The following is an 11,275-nucleotide window of genomic DNA, read 5'->3' as shown; positions in this document are numbered from 1 at the left end:
CCACGGGGCGCCGGCAGAGGGCAGGCTGCGCGCAGGCCGCCGCCGGCCGGGCTGCGCGCCGTGCAAGCCCGAGCTCAGGTCTTGCGCGGAGAAGCAGCCCTGCAAGCTCGCCCTGGCACGTGGGGCTCGGACTGGTTTTTACGTTGATACTTAATTAAAACCACCTTGCTGCTTTGCGCTGTGGGACTCGGTAAGACGCGCACGCAGCAGGCCCCGAGCTCACCTGCGCGGAGGCCTGCTCCCTGGGCCTGCTCCGCGTCCCGGCGGGCGCCGCACTCTCGGCTGGGGCGCTGGGGGCACCCCGCCCGGCTGCCTGCTCTGCCTCGCGCTGAGGCGCCGCAGAGGCCGGCGCAGGGCCGAGAGAGCTCGGGCCGCCCGCAGCTCGGCGCAGGACAAGGTCTCTGCCTCCCGGCCGCCCCAGCCCTGGGCTGTGAAGAGATGTCTCGGGCGCTGCCTTCTCCTGCACGTAAAGCTTCAGCAAGCGGCAGGCAGGCGTGCCCTCGCTGCCCTCCGGAGAAGGAACCCCGAGACCGTCCGGTCGGCCGCGCTGGCTCGTGAGCGGGCACGAGGGCCAGGGCGGGCCTCCTCCGGCCCAGCTCCCCCTCACCGGCCCAGGCGGCCACTGCTGATCCCGTTCACCTGCAGGATGAAATCTGGCTCACTTCCTGCCCCAAATGTATTCCTTCTACTTCGGAGCCCGAGAGGACTTGGCAGCTTTCTGTGGACTTGCCATCTCCACTGCAGGGACCTGGGACTGCTCACGCTGGCTGAGGCAGAGAAGGCGCGCGGGCCGTCCGCCCGGGGCCTGCGGTGCCCTGGCTGGCTGCGGGGGACGCAGTCTTGGCCGACCCATCGCCCGCCCGAGGAGCGCTCCTCCCAGATGCAGCACATCCGGGTGGAGGTCGGCGCGTGCACAGAGCTGAGGCTCCACGAGCGTCCGCCGGACCCCAGAGGCGCACCCGGCGCCTCTGCTTCCCCTCTCCCCGCTCACGGGCTCCAGCCAGGGTGTCCGGAGCGCCCAGCGCGGACAGCGCCGGCTTGTTTCCTGCGGCGACCCGGCGCTGTGGATCACCATTAGTCTGGGGAAGCACCGGTGAAGTGAGCCCTCTCAACCCGCGCTCATGTACGGCTCGCAAGTGTGTATTAGAGCGATGCCCTGAGCCGGGCTCCAGGCTGCCTGCCGGCAGATCAGGCCTCCTGACACTGACGTGCTTCCTGCCTAGGTACGAACCAAGCTGTGGATGGTTCACGCAGGATGAGACAGCAGCAGGATCTGGAAGCGGTGACGTGCAGCGCGGACATCCTCCTTTCCCGGCAGGGGACTTCTCCTCCACAAAATGAGACGTGTTTTTAAAATCACACTACTTTGGAATTATCCCAGTTACAGTGATTTCTAAATTTTAATTAAGGAGAATCAGGAATTTTTAAAAATTATTTTTACTCTTTTTTATTTAGTTATTTGGTACAGGGTCTTGCTACCCAGATCAGACTCATAGTGATCTTCATGTCCCAGCCTACCCAGCACTGGGGTTACAGGTGTGCACCGCCACGCCCGATTTTGGAGGCCAGCACAGCACCCTTGCTTCCAGGGCCTGCACAGCATTTGGCAACAGGGATCGGGCCCAGGTCCTTGCGCTTGCTAGGCAGGCACTTAGGCCGCTGAGCTGTCTTCCCCGTCCTGAGCATCGGAATTTTTTTAGAAAAGAAAAGACAAACCTAAATAGTCATTTAAGATGCTATATCAATTAATTTTAAAGCCAGGTATAAAGTTGCAAGCACTCAGGGAGGAGTCTTGTGATTTCATACACTTCTTTACAGTTTTCCCTGTATTCTCTATTAACACGTCTGTTGGACCTTCATGATAAGAAATACAAGGTTGTGCAGCACTGCACACATTCTCGAATGCTTCTGCTAGCCAGCAATTCCTTTGGCAAAAAAAGCTTTGGCAAAATTTGACTTTTGTTCACAAACTCCCCGTCAGGTGACAAACATGGCCATGGTCTCTTCCCTACACAAACACAAGCAGAGCCATCTTCCCCGAAGCACAGAAGAAATTAAGTTCATGAACTGAGGCTGCTGCACTTTTAAGATGCATCTTCCTACCTTATAGAAAAGCCTAGTACAATAACAGCATGTGTGAAAGGGAATTCCTCCCTAAGACACTCTTCTCTGCTGTTGTGTAGTCCTTTGAATGAATAGCTGGAATACTGTGGTCCATTCACACACACACACACACTCACAAAGACACACACACAAAGACAAGACACACACACTCAACCTGTTTGGGTTGCTGAGTTCATCTGAGGCCACAGTATTGCTGACTCACCTTCACAGCTCTCCTTGCCACACTTTGTCTTCGCACTCGGGTCACCCTGTAGTGAACAACCTTTGCACATCTGATGGCTAAATAAATATCTGCCTTGCAATCTGAAGGGGCAGAGTTCGCTGTTTGTTCAACAGTAGGTTGCGACCACGTGGAAATATGCAAGTGAGATTGTGTCCTGTGTGCATACTGTAACCTAAGGTCACCAAAGGGGCAGCTGTCCTTTTGCTGGGTGAGGCCCTGGGCTCTGGAACTTGGATGTTTGTTCTACTTTAAGTTAAAGCAGTTCGTAGTTAATAGTTAAATTAGGTTATCAGGCAAGTGAAACAGAGAGTTCCTAAAGAAAGTTTTGCCCCGAAGTAAAGTCATTCTTGCGTGTGTTAGAACCAGTGAAAGTCAGTGCCCCCCTCTTGGGCACAGTGCCCTACTTTGCTTCTATAAATTTGCACTCTAGTGTTATAGAAGACGGCTGTGCATCTCAGTACCTTTCCCTGAGGGATACAAGGAGCAATCTATGTCTCTGTTCACTTGGCATGATGAGTGGCAAGAAGTAGGCCCTGTGCAAGAGTGGAAAAACAGGATTTGGACCCTCCTTCATGTGTCATCCAGCTGGTGTTGCATGTGTCTACCCAGGCATCACAGAGGGTCTAATAGACCCATGCCGCTCCAGGATTTGTTTTAAAAGTTTTCTTTTTCGGTAGAAGTAGTCTAATTCAGTACCTTGGCACATGAAAAACTAGATTGGAAAGTTGGGGAGGAGATCAAAAGTGAATCAGGTGCCGCGTGCACAGATGGTAGAGCCGATCCTAACAAAACCGTGTGGGGTGTGTAGTGACCACGATGATCCTGGCATTGGCCATGTCAGCCACAGCTCCTGTGACAGCGAGTGGGGCAAAACTGAACTGATTCAGACTCACCTAACGCAGACCTCCTTGAAGCAGATGGCTAAGAAAACAGCAGTCGAGCACATGCTTGGCCAGTCAAAGCGTTGCAAAGTGGCCACAAACCAAATGTTAGAACTAGGGCTGCAAATATAGTGGGGGTCTGGGTAGGAGGGAAATTTCTGGGACAGAGCGCCAGCACTGCCACTCAGTGTTGGAAACTGTAACGGAGGGAACGCTACAAGATGCTGAGAAACACACAAAGGCTGAAGTGTGAGTCAGGCCTTCTGCATACACTGACAGCCACATTCAAAAGTGTATCTATGATGACACCTCGCTAGCTGAGCTGGAAACACTCACAGGTCGGCCATCCTTCTGAGCAGAGATTTCTAACGGTGACTGCAGGAATGCAAAAGACCTATGGAAAAGCAGTGGGCCAAACACAGCCTAAAAACATGTGCCTTTGGCGCCATGAACATTTATCATGCTTTTGGTTTAGACACTTACGCTGGAACTCAGCCGTCAGGTGCCTATCCGGATGGTATGGACCAAATGATGCTGTGGCCACCCTTATTGCTTCCATCGCCCAGACCACTCGAGCGAGACACTGAGCAGCTGGTTTCCCTGTTTCCAATTGACGTTACGCTTGCCAGCAGACCACAAATTGACCTGGGCAAGAGCCATATGCAGGAACAAGGCAGGAATTCCAAATGAAATATTGCAAATTTAAAACAGAGAATTGTGTGATTCAACCTTTGAATTTCAGAAAAATCCCTATTGACCTCGTAAACAGCAAAGAAAAAGGCAAACGGATACTGCTAATGTAAACATTTCACCTCGATGGAAATATTGACAGGGAAACCGCAACAACGCTGAGGCCAGAGATGGAAACTTTCAACAATAAAGCCAAATGTGGAGTAGATGTTGTTGAGGTTTGCAGCAACTGCGATGTCCTTTGAAATGCAGTGGCTGTGTTTCACTCGATCCTAAATCTCTGCGGCATAATTTGATAGTTTAAGGGTTCGGGGAGATAGCCCAGCTGAATAAGCGTTTGCCTGGCAAGTGCGAGGGCCTGAGTTCAATCCCCGCTTCCCAAAAAAAAAAGATAGTTTCTGCAGAAAATAACCAGGGCGAGATATTACAGAGGAATTTTCTTAAGACTGGGACTGGAGCTCATAAGAAAGAATTCACAGCAGAGGAGAAACAAACGTTTCTGCCCAGGGATTTTGCTGAACAACTTACGGAGCACACCGGTGAGCTGACACGTGAACACACAGGTGCCGCATCACACAGACCTACTACAACGACCTGAAAACAAAACGAAAAGAATGTCAACCAGCCCTACAAGAAAGTACAGGAAAACAAAACATACATACTATCCGTGTAAGTGATCCTTGTGTGTGGAACATGCAGGTGTTGTGTGAAGCCTGCCTTGGGTGTGACAGTTGAAGCCAAGCTTATTTCTGTGGTAGACTCCTGTTTGCGTTCACACTGCACTTCACGTAGCTTGTTTTTTTTCTAATTCTTCTGTTACCTGTTAGGTTATGTAAGCTGATGTGAAAATGTTGATGTCCATTCTAAGCATCCATAACACATTTGCTACTTTATTGACCTCTTATTTCCCTAAGCGCATGTGTACAGTACAGTAGGAAGCTCCTGACAGAACAGGAAGACGAGAGTGGTGACAACACTGCCACCCGGGAAAGGAAAGCCAAGCACATGTGAGCGAGACATGCGCATGGGCCACGCAGCTGTCACGCGTGAAGGCTGCCTGGGTGTGCTGGTGGAGCCATGCTTATTGCTGCGGCAGACATTCGCCTGGGTCTGCGTTGGGGTGCACATAGGTCTTGGTGTTTGAAGCTATCTTTTATGTTTTGTAAGCAGATAAGCAGCTGACGTGAGCATTTTGGTGTCTGTTCTAAGCACATAATACATCTTAAGGATTTAGCGCTTTTACTGACACTTGCGTTCCTGCTACGTACACGCTGTACCAAGAGACCACCGGGATGTCAGGTCTGCCCTACAAAATGCCCAGGGAAGCAGGAGACAGCGCCGTCAGCTCAGGGGAAGCGTGTGCGTGCTGTCAGGTGTGCAGGCCGCCTCGGGTGAGAAAGTTGAGACAAAGATTTTTTTTGTAGAGTGCTACTGGTATTTTCAGCGCAGTTCACACAGGAATGTATTTCTGATACTGTTTTTAAGACTCTGCACCAAAAACATTCAATGTTGAAATTGTTGTGCTTTTTATGAACAATAAATACTAAAAACTCCATGCTTTAGTTCTGTGAATTTTTCTATTAAGCACTCATTGTTTAATATAATAAACTTCATAAGATTAAAATTAATAATTCATCAATAGAGATGTTCTAAAGAATCAACATGGCGGTGGAGGCTCTGCAGCACCACAGGCTCTGCCTGGCCTCAAAGCCGAAGTCGGGGCTCCCTCTGCTGGGCGCTGGCTGAATCCGAGCTCCTGTGTGCAGCTTCCAGAGCCTTCCCCAGAGGCAGAGCTCTTAGGAGGCCTGCAGTCCTCAGGGCCCAGGGGATCACCAGTGCGGATCCCCGGGAGGAGACTCAAGGGCCACCCCCAGGGCCCCGCCTCTTGGGCAGGAGGCAGAAGTGAAAACTAAGGAGGCTGCAGCCCGGGAGATCTCTGTGGGGACCCGTGGCAAGGCCGGGGCTGTGCCTGGATCCACCTCACAGCCCGAGAACAAAATGCCCTGCATGGGCACCAGCTGTGGGCAGGAGAGGAGGGAGGAGCAGCCGGGCAAGCACCTTCCTGGGGGTGAACAGCAGTCTCCCGGCAGAAGGCGGCACGAGGGACAGAGACAGGCAGCAGCTGGAGTGGAGGACACGCTGTCACCCCGCCGTAGACACACAGGCCCGGCAGCGCGCGGCTCCTCTGGCGGCGTGTCATTGCTGCTCTGTCCTTACTGTTCTGTGCTCACCAGGACGCCCTGATGAGCGTGCTGCTTCAGTAGTGAGCCGGGAATATCTGCGAGAAAGGTGGAGCCAGCGGTGGTCCCCACCACCGCCGCTCCCTGGTGCTGGCCCTGGGCTCTGCCTCCCCGCTCTGTGAGGGTGTAAAGTCCAAATAATTTTAAGATCACATATAGAAATAAATAGATAAAATGTGTTTCAATTAAAAGGACCCACTCACTGGTTTATGGCCCTAGAGCTTGAGCAAGCCATGTTCCTAACACAAAGAGGACATAAGAAAACCTCAGATGGGGTCCCTTTTCTTGGAAAACAACTAAAACCACTGAGTTACCCAAGAAGTTGCCCTTGGCCCTCCCCTTGTTTAAACTCTTGCAAGAGACATACGTTCCCAAACCCAAGGCCTCACTATTGAAAGCCATAACAACAGGATGTCCCAGGTCACAATGCCTCGATTTCTTAAAAACGTTCCCAGAATATGACAACCACAAGGTTAGACCCCCCAGCTACCCCCGGACTTACTCCATTTGGTCATCCGGTATTGTAATCCACCAATTATTGTAAAGGGCAACCTACACTAACCAATGCGATCTGCTTCTGTAACTTGCTTGCTCCCCCCACCCCATTTTGTGGTTTTTGCCTTTAAAAAACTATGCCTGTTTCACTAGAGGTCTGCTCTGCTCCTGCGTGTGCAGACCGCCCTACGTATAGGTAGATAATAAAACTTCCCCTTTGTGATTTGCATGAGAGACCGACTCTTGGGGTCTTCCTTCCCGGCGACTCAACCCTTACAAGGGAAGTCCCCCTCTGCCCGCCCCTCGTCCTGCACAGGGAGCCTCCTGGGAACAGCCCGGGAGGGCGGCTGTGGATGTCCCAAGCCAATCCCGGGCAGCCACGTCAGGAAGGAAGCACCGTGTCCTGCATCCACCCCTCCTGGTCCGTGTGTGACTGAGGACCAGGCCTCGGACCTGCGTGGCCCGGGTCCCTGAGACGAGCGGGCTGGCGGCACTGGTCCTGCCAGGACACAGCGTGACGCTGGCGGGCCTGTCTGAAAAGGGGTCCCTCAGCGTCACCCTGGGAACACAAGTGACGGGTTTAATGGGAATAACGGACTTGTTCCAGGAGGAGAGAGACCCCACAACTTGCTCATTGCTTTAGTGCAGTTCCAATGTTCACCGGCTGTAATAGACTGCGCTAAGGTGCTCCTGGCGAGCACGACGTGCGGAAGTAACTACGCGACTGCAGACACGCACGTACACAGCGCGTGGCATGAGGCGGCGGCCTCCCTCGGGCCTCGGTGTGTGGAAATACGACCCTCTGCAGCACCTTGCCGGCCGCAGCTCTGGGAATCGTGGTCCACCCTGCAGGATGCTGAGCTGGCAGGGTCCTGGCCACGCTGCCCGTGGCTCGTGGCTGAACACGAAGTCCAAGACGTGCTTTCTGGACGCCCGCGGCTGCGCGCTCATTTTCACAGCGCGGCTGACCTCCCGCTGTGGCCGCAGTCTCCCCGTTGCCCCATTGCTCCCCCTCTATTGAACACAGACAAACTGTTTTCAATACCTAACGTAAAGCAGTGTTTTCCGAAGCTTTTTTATGCCCAGCCGAAAAACCATTTTATACAAATTCACAGTGTCTGAACTTTGTAGAAAACCGGGTGGGGTGGGGGTGGCTTCCAGCTCAGGAGGTGTCATGGTTTCCCCTTTGAGCTCTTGAACAGGAATGCGTCCTGGAACTCCTTCCTGTACTGTGTGGACCGAGACTCACCTGGGAAGAGCAACTGGCCAGCGTGATGTCATCCACCTGTTGCTCTGTACCCCTGTGTTTCCGGTACACGAGGCCGGCCGCCTGGCTGAGTGGATGGCGCAGTGCAGCAACGGCTCTGGCCCGACGCGGATGAGAACAGTGTAGGCATCCTCTCTCACCTGCACTTCCTCCTCCTCACACCAAATGTGCAGGATCTGCTTGGTGTCCTCCTCGCTGTAAGGTGAGGTGCAGATGAAGAGCAGCCGGTCCAGCAGGGCGAGGTGGATGCCACGGGCTCTGGTGGCTGGTGCCCGGATCCGTGTGATGCCCGGTGGGTGGCCGTGGTGAGGACAGGTGCCATGTCCCTCTCCAGGGCCTGGCTGAGGAAAGAGAAGCTCTCGGTGTCCAGCATGTGTACCCTATCGATGAAAAGCACCCCGGGAATGGTCTCCGCCTTGCCCTGCTCACGCCACTCTGCCACCTTGGCATTGATCTGCTCTTGGACTTCTGACTTGATCTCCCCTGTGTCACCTGAGAAGAGCGCCAGGAAGCCCGCCAGGGGTGCGGCAGGGGGTGACTTCAGTCTCATGCAGGGACACGGTGTGCACCACTCCTTGGGCTTCGGTAGCTCCCCATCTGGACGCTGCACGAGCTTGGCCTGGGAGCCCATGGCGTCGTAGTCACGGGCACGCGTGAAGGAGCGGCCCAGCTTGGAGATCTTGCCCGTGGCCCTGTCCGTGGTGATCATGTTCCTGACCTTGTCCTTGGTCAGCGACTCTATCGTCTTGATGCCCAGGTGGTATACGGTCTCCATCTCTGTTGTCCTGAGGGTCAGTTTGCCCACCTTGCAGCCCATCCCTGTCACTGCCGATCGATCTGGGTCTCCATCACCTCCCCTTCAAAGATCTCGGTCTCCTCCTTGACGCGGGCACCACTAGAGCAGCGGAAGGCCTGCGTGAGCGCTTCAGTCTTGCTTGTCTCCAGGGAGAAGGTCTCACTGCTGTCAATGGCTGTGAATGGGTTGTCCCGGCCCCGGCCCTCCGCCCTGCCCATGGCGATAGCGGTCTTCCCAGTACCCGGCTGGCTGGCACGAGGACTGCCCGCCCAGCAATCTTTCCTTCTCGGGTCATCCCCAGCACAACACGGGCTGCTCGCCGGGCCGCCAGCTGACCCTCCATTCCCTGTGAAGCCTGGCGAGGCTCCAAGGCAGCGTCCAGCCCGAGTCCCCATATGTGGCAGAGCGCACCCATGCGCTCGATCCTTGTCACGTCGCGGATCTCTGGGGCTTTGTTGCGGGGGCCATGGCTGCCATGATGCTTGCCAACTGGTCTGTTTTCCAAAGCTCTTACTTGCTGCTTGGGTGAAATTGAGGGGACAAAGAGATTTTCACCGTGCCTCACCCCATGCTTGCACCCACGTGTTCTCGGCACCCGAGAGCTAAGGGAGGTTGTTCTCACACAGGCACCAAACCCGGGACCCACACATGCGGGCAATGGCCCTGCCACCACGCTATGCCCCGGCCTCTCATGAGCTGGGACCAGAACCCCTGCGGTTTGGCGTGTGACCCCCCCACCCAGGATACCCATGACAGCGATGTGGGTCTGGTGCCTTTGCTGAGCAGCTTTCCTGGCTGTGTGGCCTCAGCTCAGCCCCGCAGCTTCCAAAGACAGCGACCTCCCAGCAGGAAAGATTGGGTTCTGTCTTTTCTTTTTAATGTTATAGGAAAAAAGTAAAACAAGCCCTGGCATGGTGGTGCACACCTATAACCCGAACACTTCAGAGGCTGAGGCAGGAGGGTCATTGGGAATTTGAGACCAGCCTGGGCTACAAAGTGAGTTCAAGGCCAGCCTGAGCTGCAAAGGGAGACCCTGTCTCAAAAAGACGAGAAAAACAGTAAAACAAAATACTAGGAGAATAACAAAACTCAATACCTTCATATTATTTTTATTACTCAGAGTGCAAGACACCGGCATGAAAACTTCTCCCGCTGGTATTAGCACAACCTTCCCTTCGAGCCCCGGAGATGCTAGGGGTACACTCACTCGCACTTTTTCTTTTTCTCCCCGCCTCTCCCCTGCTCCCCTTCCCACTTCCTTCCGAACAATTTCTTACCATTTCACAGTATCTACTGTGCATGGGCTCAGTCTTATCTGATGGTGAAGCCACAGCGTTGAGTCTAATTCTTGAGAATATTCGAGAAGGGCGGGTGGGGCCGTGTGACCTGGGATGAGGGAGATTGCTAAACGCATGTAAGTAGTTGCTCAACTAACGTGTGTGGCAGCTGCCTGTGGGAACGTGGCTAATTAAGAGTCTCTGAAATCCAGACGGGAAGGCAAATGTCCTCCCAAGACCTGGAAGAAAGTAGTAGCAGTGCTCAACACCAGCACTGAGCGCAAGGGTCCCGTGGAGAGCCCTAACCCGAGGTGAACATTTCCATGCTTCCACCCTCAGGCCCTGACTCGGCCACTTGCCTGGAGCAGAAAACAGAAATGGAGCCCAGGGGTGCGAGGGCCCTCCCCTGCTCCGCATACACAGAGGCCTCTGCCTGGGTGCACCTCACAATGGCCCCTTCTCTGTGCACCCTCCAGCTTCCGGCCTTTCAGGTGGGCTCCCGTCACCCATAGCTCAGGTCTGCCCTTGCGGTGACCCTCGGTGACTGCTTCCCTAGGTGGCTGCTGCAGCGCTCCCGTTCCTTCCTGAGACCCTCGTTTAAAGCAGGAGGTGCTGGCTCCACTTCCTTGCCCACCGTACCCAGTTCTGGGCCCTCCATGCCAGATGGGCTCTCGGGGACACCTTGGGATGAAGGCCCAAGGACTTCTGGCTGGGGACGGCCAGCTGGCTGGGGACTCCCAGGAGCCCTGGCTTCCCTGATGGAAGGCCCAGCCTCCTCTTCTCTCCCTGCGCGCTGGCTCCTTCCTGTGTGAGCAACAGCAGCCACGGTGCCATGGCCTGAGCCCCAACTCCAGGCACCAAAACTGCACTTCCAGTCCTTTCTCTACAGATGACCGCCCAGGCCCAGCCCCTGTGCTGTGCCCCGCGCTGAGCGCTGCAGACACGCGGGTCCCAGTGGGTCAAGAGCCTGCACTGACCACACAGTGTGACGCTGCACATCTTCTCCAAGACTGGTACCTTGCTGACCGTTGGGTCCTGCACCCCACAGAGAAGGGTGGGTGAGGCAAAGAGGGAGAGGAGGAGGCATGAGCAGGTGCCCAGATGGGCCAGCCTCCCACCTTCCAGAGGCCTAGAGTGCAGGCATGCTAGGGCTTGTGTGACACTTGCCGGGTGCATCCCTTAATCTAGGTACGGAGATGTGTCCCTTACCAGAGGGCCCAAGCCAGCCTGGCAGCTTAGTAATTTAGCAATGGCTTACCTCAAACAATTTATATGTAATATA

At 54.6% G+C, this 11,275-nt stretch overlaps 1 pseudogene; it reads right to left on the bottom strand.

Moving 5' to 3' along the window:
- Positions 1–7,691: 7,691 nt before the first annotated feature.
- On the bottom strand, positions 7,692–9,158 carry LOC101571017 (annotated as a pseudogene).
- Between the last annotated feature and the right edge of the window lie 2,117 nt (positions 9,159–11,275).

This window comes from Octodon degus, unplaced genomic scaffold, assembly GCF_000260255.1.
Source record: "Octodon degus isolate 3935 unplaced genomic scaffold, OctDeg1.0 scaffold00025, whole genome shotgun sequence".
Classification (NCBI taxonomy): Eukaryota; Metazoa; Chordata; class Mammalia; order Rodentia; family Octodontidae; genus Octodon; species Octodon degus.
Note: the sequence above shows the minus strand (reverse complement) of the source record. Positions and strands in the feature narration are given on the sequence as shown.